Genomic DNA, 12,659 nt, shown 5'->3' on the forward strand with positions numbered 1-12,659 from the left:
GCCGCGCGCCTCTACACGCACGGCCAACTCGCCCGGTAAAGTAGTATCCTGCTACTGACACCACACGCTGCCAACAATGTGGGAGGCGCTGAATACCATCAGCTTCAGCATTTGCCGCACCATGTGTGAATCGGGTCACCTGTTGGCGCACAGCATTAGCAATGTTCTCTCGTGTTGCAAACCGCCTACCACGTAGTGGCTCCTTAATCTTTCGAATGAGATCGAAGTCACAGGGCGAAATGTCGGGAGAGTACGGTGCGTGTTCCAATTCTTCCCATCCCCAACGTCACAGTAGCTGCCCTACACACTCTGCTTTATTTGGTTTTGCATTGTCGTGCAGGATTATAGCACTGTCCACAAGATCCGGATGTTTCTCCCGAATGCCATGTCGTACCTGTCGCACCAGGAAGTCCCTGTAGTACTGTGCGGTCACTGTTCTGCCATGTGGAACAAAGTGGCAAACAATGACACCCCTGACGTCATACGCAACGATCACCATAAATTTGACTGGAGAAGGATTCTGACGGACCTTCTGCCTCCTTGGTGATCCAGCATGTCGCCACTCTGCGGACTGACGTTTTAGTTCTGGTTCGTATGCCCTGGCCCAAAATTCACCGATGGGGATTATTCGTGATAAGAATTGATCGCTGTCCTGTTGCCAGTGTGCAAGGTGGTCGGAGCATATTGCATAGCGCATCCGCCTTCGAACTTCCGTCAGTGCACGCGGTACCCACCACGATGCGATTCTGTGCAGTTGCAACTCATTACGCAATATCCTGTGGACGGTGCGTTTCTCGATGCCACTTGCCCTCCCTAAATCCAGTAGCGTCCATTGTCTGTCTTCATCCAGAAGCTGCTCGATGATGACACGTGCCACGTTGGTCCGCACACTGACAGGTCGTCCCGAATGTTGCTCATCACTGGTTGACACACATCCTTGCTGAAACTTTCCTACCCACCATGCTACTGTACGGTATGGTAGGGCATTATTCACAAAGCATTCCACTAATTCACTGTGACATTCCATCGCATATCTCCCTCGGAGAATGGCTATTTTGATGTAAGCGCGCTGCTCAACATGAGTTACTTCCATCTCGCACGACACTCACCAACTGACTGATTTCACAACGCTTGCCGCGCTACTACCGGCTATCGCAGAGCCATTTGTTGTTCTGCATACACACTATGCCTGCAGAACTTTCAAATGACATATATGTTTGTGATCAGTTCACATATCTACAAGAAAAAAATAGTTGCCATGACTTTAGCCCCAATCCTCGTATAAACATACATAATCATTATAGATCGCTATCCCTTTCAGCGTTCAGTCTGTACGCCTCTGTGAATTTACTTAACGTCACCACAATCCTCTGTTTGCAACTAGTGCTGTGGCCTCATTTTACTCTATACCTCTTATCCTTAAATCGTTAGAAACTGAGTCTAACCATCGTCTTCTTGGTCTCCCTCTATTCCTCTTACTCTCCCTAACAGAGTCCATTACTCTCCTAGGTAACCTATCCTCCATTTATCTCACATGACCCCACCACTGAAGCCGGTTTATGTGTACAGCTTCATCCATTGAGTTAATTCCTAACTTTGGTTTGTACCAGCAATCATCCTCGCTACTTTCATGTCTGTCAGTTTTAACTTATTCAACACATGTAGTTAACACCTTTTCCTTTCGTCTGTATATGTCACATTTTCCAACCGGACTGTTTTCTTCAAGAAAAAAAATAGTTAATTAGAATAATAACAGTAAGTTGCCATGACCTTTGCCCCAACCCTCATAATTCCTGCATTAGTTTCAAGAAATTGGAAAACTTAAATGTTATACATTACCAGAGTCAAAACTGGAAAAGTAATATGGCTTCTACTTCAACATTTTTTAAACTCAATAACATTTCAGTCAACTGGTTGTCGTTAAAAGAGGAGTATTTTGATATCATTAGAGTTCACGCATCTTCACTCTGAATGATTTTACTTGTAATTTTCTTTGAGATTAATTTAATCTTGAAGGATATTAAATACAGAAAGCCAGATACGAAAATAGGAACATATTCATGTTTGAACACAATGTCATGCCAGATTGCAAAGAGGGACTAACTCAAAGGAAAGAGGAGGACAAACATCAAGACATACATGGAGAAACACTTCATACACAGGTGTCTTCACATAGATGGGCTCCCTAGTCATCAATCCCAGTTTTAGCTGAGCCAGGCTGAGTGGCTCAGACTTAAGAAAACTGCCTTTCTGAGCCCAGGTTGGGTTCAAATGCCACTGGTGACATTTGAAGGTGCTTAAATGCACCAGCCTTGCATCAGTAGATTTACTGGCATGTTAAAGGACTGCTGCACAACAAAATTTTGTCCTCTTAACATCTCTGAAAATTGCAAAAGTAGTTATTGGGACATGAAACCATCATCATCATCATCATCATCTAGCTGAAGCGTGATTGGTAAATTTCATATTCACCATCTTCTTTCCAACATAGTTGCAGTTCGAATCCCAGGCAATGCACATGTGACTTTTGAAACAAAAAATAACATCCCTGTAGTTTAGATTCCTCATAAAACTGAAGGTCCCATGGCTGTGATCATGATTTCAGGAGTCTTAAGCTTGCCTTTTCTTTGTCATTTCTTCTACATCCATTTATTCTCTGCTGCTGCAAACTAGTTCCTGTTCCCAGCTTCATTAGGGGTTTGGACATTCACTCTTATTGCCGGGGGGTGGGGGGCATTTTGGACAGATCTTGTCTTGATGTGGGAAGTGAAAAAAAAAGATGGCTGGATAATAAGAGATACAGTGGTAAAAGATTTATTTTATGATTTAAGAAGAGGTGATCAGAAATTAAGCTGCAAGGTGCCTTAAAATGTCTTTAAATTTTGTAGTTTTAATATACTTTTTTTCAACTTGTAATGGTTGTACTAGGTTTTTCATAAAGAAGTGGCTGAAATGTCCACATTGAGCCCTCCCTGTCATCGTTTAAAACTAATGGAACCCCGAGTAGAGGAACTTGATAGCCAAATCATCGCTGGTTTTTCAGCAAGGCAGCTGTGTATCTGTTTTCTAGTGCATGTGGGAGTTTTGAAATTAAAAGTTACATCCCTGTGATTTGGATTCCATGTAATACTAGGGGGTCATGTGACTACGATCATGATATCAACAGTTTTGAAAAAGCTTCAAGTTTAAAAGTCATCACAACATGTAGCCATTATGCTATGTGAAGTTCAGGTGCAGATATAGGACAAATTACAGTGTGTAGTATTACAAATTAAAATAACTTTGTTGCAAAAGTTCAAACCTTGATGTATGGTGGAAAAAATATATCGTAATGTGGTGAGGCCATTGGATACAGACTCAACTTCAGAATGGTCAGTGCAACACTGGTTTGAAAAATTTTGTTCCAGGGACCCAAGTCTCCAAGATGAGGAAGGCAGAGGAGGCATATCAAAAGTGTATAAAAGTCTTTTTAAAGGCTTACATAGAGGTAAATTTTCAGTACACCAACAGGAGTTTGCCAGACAGTTCATTGTTCCCATTTCAGCCATTCCCAGCACTCTCCAGCAAATAAAGAAAGGGGAAGAAATGGACATCTGAGTCATGCAGACACTGATGGAACATCACAAACAGCAGCAGATGGACATCTTCAGTAACCTGGTAGTTTGTTAGCACAGTTGCATTGTGACCTGTGATGAAAAGTAAATCTTGTACAATATTCATAAGCAACGTGGACAGTGGTTGACATTGGTTAAATCACACAAACACTTAATAAAAGCAAAGTTTGCTCCAATCAAGATTTCACTGGACATTCCCCACTACAATTTATTTCTATGTAATGAAACTATTACTGCTGTCTTATACCTTGCAGAAATTGATGAAGTACACCAACAGTTGTGTAAAATAGTCATCTTTAATCAGTGGGAAGGATCCTCTGATCTTAGCAGACAATGCTAAACACCGTGCAGTTACAATTTCGGAACAGAAGCTGCATGGCCTGAAGTATGAAGTTCTCCCACACCATCCATATTAACTGTCTTATCTCCTTGATGTGCTTCCAAAACAAAATCAGTTCCATAACATCAATATTTTAAATATATATTTTGATGTTTAATGCAGACTTCAGTTATTACAAGTTAAAATCTTCATCCTTGTTCCGTATCGACTCTGAAATTAAAAATTATAATGGTTGGGGAGATCCACCAAATCAGTACAACCTTACAATCACTCTTAGTGATTAGTTATATTCACAAAAAAATGCAGGACATGTTTCAGCTCCTAAGAGTCATCTTCTACTGTTACAAATAGTCTAAATGAAAATAGCCATAATTAAGACATTGTCTACACGATGGTGTGCACAAACATAATAAACATTTAAAACAAGGTCTGATACATTAAAAACACTATATACACAGGATGTATAAAGTACATTCAACTTTAATCTTAAAATAAGTTCATAGTCTAAATTAAAATACGCTAGTGTCCAAAAGTTAAGCATAAGTTACGAGTAAGCAGGGCAACAGGAAATAGACCACAAATCGCACGACATATGCACCTACCAACCTTACGTGTTCGCTCTGAATAGGAAAGGAGTGTTCCCTGCTTTGACTAGCGGCGCAACCGCAAGGTAAACACAGCCATTGCCTGCGCCCCATATTCCCTCAGTCGTGTTTGCCCTGTTATAGTGTGTGGAGTGTAGCCTCATGGTGAACGTGACAACATAATAGCACGACGACGCCATTTGGACTCCGTTTTGCAGGGTAGAATACTCGGCCGTCTGGCAGCAGGCCAGACACAGACCGAAGTCGCCGTATCCTTGAATGTGCCACAAAGTGTCATTTCCAGACTTTGGAGACGATTTTGAGACACAGGAGATGTTAGTCGTAGGCCAGTACCAGGTCGACCAAGGGTAACCTCCACACAGCAGGACCAATATTTGGCCTTAACCGCCTGACAAAATCGGAGTGCACCTGCAAGACAACTGTCACGGAGCTTGCAGCCGTCTCAGGGGTTGCCGTTTCCCGGCAAACTGTGTACTGGAGGCTCAGAACAGCAGGGCCGTTTGTCCAACGTCCAGTGGTGTGCGTCCCGCTCACTCCAGCACAGAGACGGTCCGTTTACTGTGGAGCCATCAACATCAAACTGGACCATGAATGAACGGAGGCATGTGCTCTTCACAGATGAATCCCATTTCAGTTTGTAGAACAATTCCCGTTGCACATTAATCTGGAGAGAACTGCGTAGCCGATACAACCACAGAAACATCGTGGAATGCGACCAGTATGGTGGTGGTAGTGGCGTCATGGTGTGGCGCGGCATCATGTTGAATGGCCGTACGGACCTGCACATCTTCATGGGTGGTCCGAGGAATACTGTTAACGCTCGGAGATACAGGGATGAGGTACTGAGACCACATGTTTGACTCTTCAGAGGTGCGGTTGGTCCAGACTTTCTCTTAATGGATGATAATGCCCGACCGCACCGCGCTGCTCTGATGGATGAATTTCTGGCTGGGGAAGACATTCATCGCATGGACTGGCCAGCGAGGTCTGCAGATCTGAATCCTATAGAACATGCCTGGGATGCATTGGCGAGGCGAATTGCATCCCGTCAGCCTCCACCAAGGACCCTCCAAGACCTTCGCATTGCCCTTTCGGAGGAATGGATTCGACTGCCACAAGAGGTCTTGGACCAGAGCATTCTTCGTCGCTGCGAAGCATGTGTGGCCATTAGGGGTAACCATACACCCTATTAACAGCATATTTTGTTGTGGAAGACATTGCCAAGTTTTGTTATTTGTTGTCAATGGTGTACCTTAGCTATCAGAATCTTTCTGACACTGGTTTTTTGGACAAGTTGTGTGACATGGTGTGTGAATCAGCTTCCGTTTGTTCAGCAATCTGTCTGGCATTCCTATCAGGCGGTATGGCCTATTTTAGTGATTATGCTTAACTTTTGGACACTATTGTATAAAATCAAAAGACTCTGTTTCTTCATATTACAACAGTCACATTTTTTTTAAATCCTCCTTAAAGTTGAAATATATGCCTTTCCTGCAATGTTTGCATTACTTAGAAAGAGAGTCAACTCTAAAGGAACAAAATAAGAATGCATGTTTGTACTAGATTATTAGAAATGAAAAAGTTCTGCACAATTCAATACAGCCATAGGATTCAACCTTGAGGAGTATTTCCCTCTTCCATTAATGCATGCCAACAACACAAGTTTTTTAACAATATTGCCTGGTATGAAAATGCGAAACCACATAAAACCATCATCAGGTGCGCTGACAGTGGGGTTCGAATGCAAGCTGTTAGCTATGTGACCCAAACTGCACAGCCACTTGCTCGGTAGTAAATTTATTTTTATTTTCTCCACAAGGCATAAGAAGACTTCATACTGTTTTCCCAAAGCCTTATCAAAATTCTGTTAATTGTACCATTAACATTGTGAATGTTCATAAAGTCAGTTGCACACAGGGACTAGCATGGTTTATTACACGTCTGAATGCACAGATGATATGAGATATTCATAACTTTGAAAACAATTATGTCTGCTTTTCTATCCCATGATTTCTTTTCCTTTTGTTCCTCAAAATTGAAAAGAAATCAACCCAGTGTTATAACACACCATTTTTCTCATTTCTTTCATGTCATGGCCTAAGTAGTTGAATGCTATGTATGTCTGTACACAAGATTTCATTTTCATAACTTTAACATATTAATTATTCCCCTTAAAAGACCAAGGATTTTTGACTATGTGACCAAAAGTTACAAAGCCCTTAATCTTTAAAAAATTAATGGATTGGCACAGTGTCCTGGTTTTCACTGAAAAAAATAATCCATTTTCAAAGTACTGTCACATGGATATTTAATGACTATTGATACAAGTATAGGGGCGAGAGCTAATAAACTAATTTGTAGGGTGTCCCTAAAATTACTGTAATGACCTGTATATATATGCGTGGTGTTTTTTCAAATATAATTTTTATGACACATCATAAAGGTGCCTAAACAATTGTTTCAAGATTCAAGCTTATCAGCACTCGGAATTGATGAAGTTGGCATCATTGTTTAGTTTCCTGTTGCTTTATGGCCCAGTTATTTGATTACTAAACCAATCTACCTACATATAAATGTTTAATTTTATCAATTCTTTCTTAAAATTAATGCAAAATTTATGTATTTCATCGACTGGCAAATTTACTGATGATATTCAGCTTCTTCCTCATTGTCCTCTTCCTTCTCCATGTAATGGGTCTCCTCTATCTTCTGTCCTTCCCATTATCCTCCATACTACCTTAATTGTTGAGTTTTCTTTGTTTTCCTGATTTGGTCTACTCTCTCCTATCATGCTTCTCTCATTGCATCATTTTACTTGTCTAAATATTACTATTCTTCCTGGTACATAACCCATGTTTTATGCCATATATTCTGATTGAGACAGTTTTTATAGGGGTATTTTTATATTTCTTTGACAATTTTGTAATCTTTGATACAACCTTATATTCTTCTGCTGATCTTGTAAAGCTGGGTTGAGTGATTAAGACTATGATTTTCTGAGCTTCAGTTGGTAGGTTTGATCATAGTTCAGTCTGGTGGTGCTGAAATATATCTGTATTGTGTTATTAGTTTTACCAGCACGTCAAAGAACTCTTGCTTCTCCAAAGCCTGTAAAGGTAGCTCGTGGGACATAAAACCATCATTATTATTATTATTATTATTATTATTATTATTATTATTATTATTATTATTATTATTATTATCATCATCATCATCTTCTTCATTTCACTCGCTGAGGCAGTTCACTGATCAGATTGTTGTCAAGTTCTCCCGACCTCTACTACTTTGATAGGAAGGTTATTGTCATGGGCAGGTCTTCAGAATGATAGCCTTCTGCATTTGTGAAAGTGTATAGGTGATTTCCAGGTCCTGCAGGTGTTGTTGCAGCTTATTGTGTACAAATCCTGTGGTGGAGATGACTAAAGTCCTCGCTGTATCGTCATATATTCATCCTATTTTATGTTCCTTTTGTTGTTCCTATCCCTCTATGTATGACTTGATTTGATAGTTGCTTTGTCCCTTTCCAATATATTATCTCATTGGGATCTTTGTAAGTATGTCCTGTGTTCCTAATCATTTACCATCCGCCTGTGAAGTATAACGGTTAGCATTATTAGCTGCCATCCTCAGTGGCCTGGGTTTGATTCCCGGTCCTGCCAGAAATTTAAGATAGGCAGGAGAGCTGGAATGTGGTTAGAATGGTACACGCAGATCACCTCCATTGGGGGTGTGCCTGAAAAGAGCTGCACCACCTCGGGATGAGGACACAAATTTAAAATTTTATCATTTACCACCTGTATTTATCTTTGTCTTATGTTTCTTCCCTTTTCCTGTACCTATCCAGCTTTCTTCTTATCCTGCACTTCCCACATCAAGACGGAAGATTTGTCAAGATGGCTCTTCAATGACTGTTGATGCCCGCCCTTCTGTTGTTGAAGCTGGGAAGCAGAAACAAGCTCGTCAGGGGCTGAGAAGAGTTAGGATTTATGAGGAGGGAGCTTAGTTGAAGATAGGATTGTATGAAGCTACCTTTTCTCACTCTGCGTTCGTTCTGTTGTGTATTGTTTTCCTTGTTCCTATTTCTCTATGTATGACTTGATTTGATATAGGTTTGTTTCTTTCAAGTGCTGAGGAGCAGTGATACCTGGCTAGTAGCGTGTAGTGCTCTCACTCGCTCCGATGATGGCAGTGACGTAGTGTGACATAGACTCTGCAAAGTATCAAAGACAAGACGATTGAGAGCCGTACTAATCTATGACCACCACACAATCTCCTATAACACACAGAGGTTGGGCAGAATGGTCCAGGGTGCACAGATCTTTCTCAATAACATCTCAGATGTACTCAATAGGATTGAGATCGGAACATCTTTGGGACATAATGTCTGTAGAGTGTTCCTTGAACCGTTTGGCCACAATTCAGGAACGATGGGCCTTTGTATTGTCTTGCTACAGGAAACTATTTCGGGTAGGGTGCTGGAGGTGAAGATATATGGCAGGTGGACATGATCAGACAGCAGGTTCCTGAAACTTTTCCAGTGGAGGACGTTGGCAGATATACAGGGGTCCCATTTCATCCCATGTGAGCAGTCCTTAAATGAGGTAGTGATGAAATATTCAAATTTTACTGAATCAATTCATTTGATCCCTTCACGTTACTGAATTGATACAGTGATCTGGTACACAGCCCGTCAGAATCACCGTTCCTATTACATCGGTATGTGCTGGTACGTAGCAGCAACAACATTTGATTCTAACTGCTCCCATCTTGTCTTCATTATATGAACTGTTTTCCTGTGCATGTCATCCATCCTTCAGATTCAGGTTTCTGCTGCAGCCTCCTCTTCACATCAAGTTTTGATGTTACAAAGCCTTTCCCCCACAGTGATAACTCCATTAAGTGTACAGAATTGGATGTAAAAATATCTATACCGAGCTCGATAGCTGCAGTCGCTTAAGTGCGGCCAGTATCCAGTATTCGGCAGATATTAGGTTCGAACCCCACTGTCGGCAGCCCTGAAAATGGTTTTCCGTGGTTTCCCATTTTCACACCAGGCAAATGCTGGGGCTGTACCTTAATTAAGGCCACGGCCGCTCCCTTCCCACTCCTAGCCCTTTCCTGTCCCATCGTCGCCGTAAGACCTATCTGTGTCGGTGCGACGTAAAACAACTAGCAAAAAAAAAGATATATATATATATATCCGCGTGCAACCGGTGATTTAGTGATACGATGAATTAAGTATTGTGCAATGATGTGATAAACGAACTGAAACAAAGCTGAGCACAGACGTGCCAACTCTCCAGATTTAAGCAGCAGGAGACTCCATATTTTTCATCGTTCTTCCCGATCGCCGGAACCGATCCCCCGATTTTCAGAGCAGTTTCAGTAATTTTCGTATTATTTTAAACTCTCGTGCGTTTCCTCATTCTATGGATATATGGCTGAGCATGGCTGGTCGATAGTAGTTGTAATAATCACAAACAGATGGCAGTATGGGGCAAGTTGGCCAGCCATGTGCTCGTCTTTGGTATATAATACAGTCCAATACTCAAATAGCTTAATAATAGGAAGTGGAAGTCGCAAGCAAGTAACCTAACCTCAGAAGTAGCACACCATAGACGTCTACCTGGGGCAGGTCCTGTGTAAGTGCTCGTGTTATGCCACATAGTAGTGCTTGTTGGTTGTATGTCTTAATATTTGTTTTGGCCAAAATGTCAAAAAGGAAATATGATGCAGTGTTTAAAAGCACTTATAGGAAAGAGTTTCCATGTTTCACTGAATCCAGAAAGGAACCAACGTTCACATTCTGTATTATATGTAGGTGTGATTTTTCAGTTGCGCATGGCGGGAAGTGCGTTGTACTCTAACATGCAAATGAAAAAACATAAGAAGAGTGCCCAGTGTGTAGAAAGAAACTAGAAACTGAACTTTTGATGTAAAAGCCAAGGTGTAAATCCTGTGACTAATGCCGAGGCTTTATTTACGTCATTTATCGTACAACATTACCTGCCTGGCCACGCGGGACCTTTGTTTCACAAAATGTATCCTGATACGGAAATCGCTAAAGATATGGGTGTACTAGAACAAAAACAGCGGCTATCTTTACAGAAATGGGCATGGAAGTAAAGGCAAAAATTGTATCACACTTGCAGGTGAATGCATTTTTTTGTTGCTACTGATGGTAGCAATAAAAGCAACTTGAAAATATATCCTATTGTTGTAACATTTTTTGGGCCTGAACTCAATGAAATTCAGAGTTGTCTACTCTCGGTGCCTAATTTAGAAGGGGATGCTACTGGGGCTAACATTGCCAATCTTTTGCTTTCATAAGTTACCACAAATACGTATAAAGTTCTACAAAAACAAGCTTAACAATTGCAAGGGTTTATATCTGGCCTCCCTTATTTAATTTTGGGTTTTTCATCATTTCCATGTTTCCGTTATTGAACTGAGAAACATAGTTCATGATAACATCTTCGGGACACATTTGTATGTTTCCACCTTATCAGGTCATAAGCAACTGCACAGCCAAGCATAATATATACTCTGCTACAGGAATCAACTTTTACAGGGTCGCACATTTTAGTATATAAAATTTATAAATGAACGTAGCACAATGAGGTTTTAGTGTAATTTAGTTCTGTTATTACCGAGCTCGATAGCTGCAGTCGCTTAAGTGGAGTATCCAGTATTCGGGAGATAGTAGGTTCGAACCCCACTGTCGGCAGTCCTGAAAATGTTTTTCTGCGGTTTCCCATTTTCACACCAGGCAAATTCTGGGGCTGTACCTTAATTAAGGCCATGGCCGCTTCCTTCCCAATCCTAGCCCTTTCCTGTCCCATCGTCGCCATAAGACCTATCTGTGTCGGTGCGACGTAAAGCAGCTAGCAAAAAAATAAAAAGTTCTGTTATTGTAATATAAGTTCAAACTGAACAATTTAGAATTTTAACACCAATAAAATTTGAATGTATATAATCAGTATATTTGACCTTGAAGATCAATACTATTGAACTGACACACAATGTGTTAAAAGAATAATTTAAGCTATACCAAGTTTAACAAGAAAAAAGATCAAACCCAGTATTTGAAGATGATAAATTTTGAATGCATACAAACCTTATTTCCTTCTTTAGGTTGTTTTTAATTGTGATATTGACCCCAAGTTTGTGAACTTGTAGAAATATGACATAACAGCTTTGTATTTTTATTTATATATTTTAACATAAATTCTTAAGAGCTAGTGCTAAAAAATTTTGATGTATTTTATATTTTAATTGCCAGTTTTTCATGACTTTCATGCAGTTGATAATGGAGCCAAGGTAACGCCGAAACTAGTACTGCTTAATAAATTGAATATGTTGTAGTAAATTCAGACAACATTCTTTTGTATTGAATAGGTAGAACCCCTGAAAAACTTTCTGAGTATTTGTGATCTCGGTTCAATACAGATAACATAAAAGATTAAATTTCTTATGTTAAATTCATAAGTTAGAATTTCATTATGGTCCGTACTGACAATTGGTCACTATCAAAGGGTAGAGAAAGGTTCCCCTATTCAGTACCATTAGCTTAATATAGTATCCTATACAATTGATACTAGTTTCAAGCCTACATACATGGAATCATCTTCAGTCATGATCTAATTGGAAAACATATGTTTACATACAACCAATAATAAAGAAAGTAATTTGGTAAGACTTAATTTTAAAATTTATGTTCTCATAAATTGTGTACACTTGCTACGGACATCAACACCAGATTGACTGTTGAGAGGGAGCAGGAGTATAGCTTATGGTGGCAGGGGTTGGAGGAGGGATGTGTGAGGAGGGGCGGATGGGGGCGGTAAGTAAGGATGAACTGATTGGTGGACTTAACGTGTCTTTTTTCCGTATATACTTTGTGTATATAGGAATAATTATATCAAACATACTACAGTATTAGGTTTTTAGTTGATTTCATTAATATTATGGTTAGGGTTAAAGTACTGTTCTAAATGAATGTAACAGTTCTCCAATATGTTGAGCATAGTACCCTTCGTATCCACTTTCAGTATGCTTAAATCTTGGTCATTTGATGTAAAATTGTATTTTAAGTCTGTC

At 40.2% G+C, this 12,659-nt stretch overlaps 1 protein-coding gene across 4 annotated transcripts in view; it reads left to right on the forward strand.

Annotated features, from left to right (window-relative positions):
* The window catches only part of alpha-PheRS (phenylalanine--tRNA ligase alpha subunit), a 165,337-nt gene that overhangs the window by 129,856 nt on the left and 22,822 nt on the right, over positions 1-12,659 (forward strand). The window contains exon 11 of one of the 4 annotated variants that reach the window (XM_067138104.2): positions 3,408-3,527. The exons of the other annotated variants lie outside the window; for them this stretch is intronic. The gene's annotated coding sequence lies outside the window, so the exon portion shown is untranslated. Of the gene's footprint in view, positions 1-3,407; positions 3,528-12,659 lie in introns of those variants that run through there. 4 annotated transcript variants of the gene reach the window in all.

Source organism: Anabrus simplex, chromosome 1, assembly GCF_040414725.1.
Source record: "Anabrus simplex isolate iqAnaSimp1 chromosome 1, ASM4041472v1, whole genome shotgun sequence".
Taxonomy (NCBI): domain Eukaryota; kingdom Metazoa; phylum Arthropoda; class Insecta; order Orthoptera; family Tettigoniidae; genus Anabrus; species Anabrus simplex.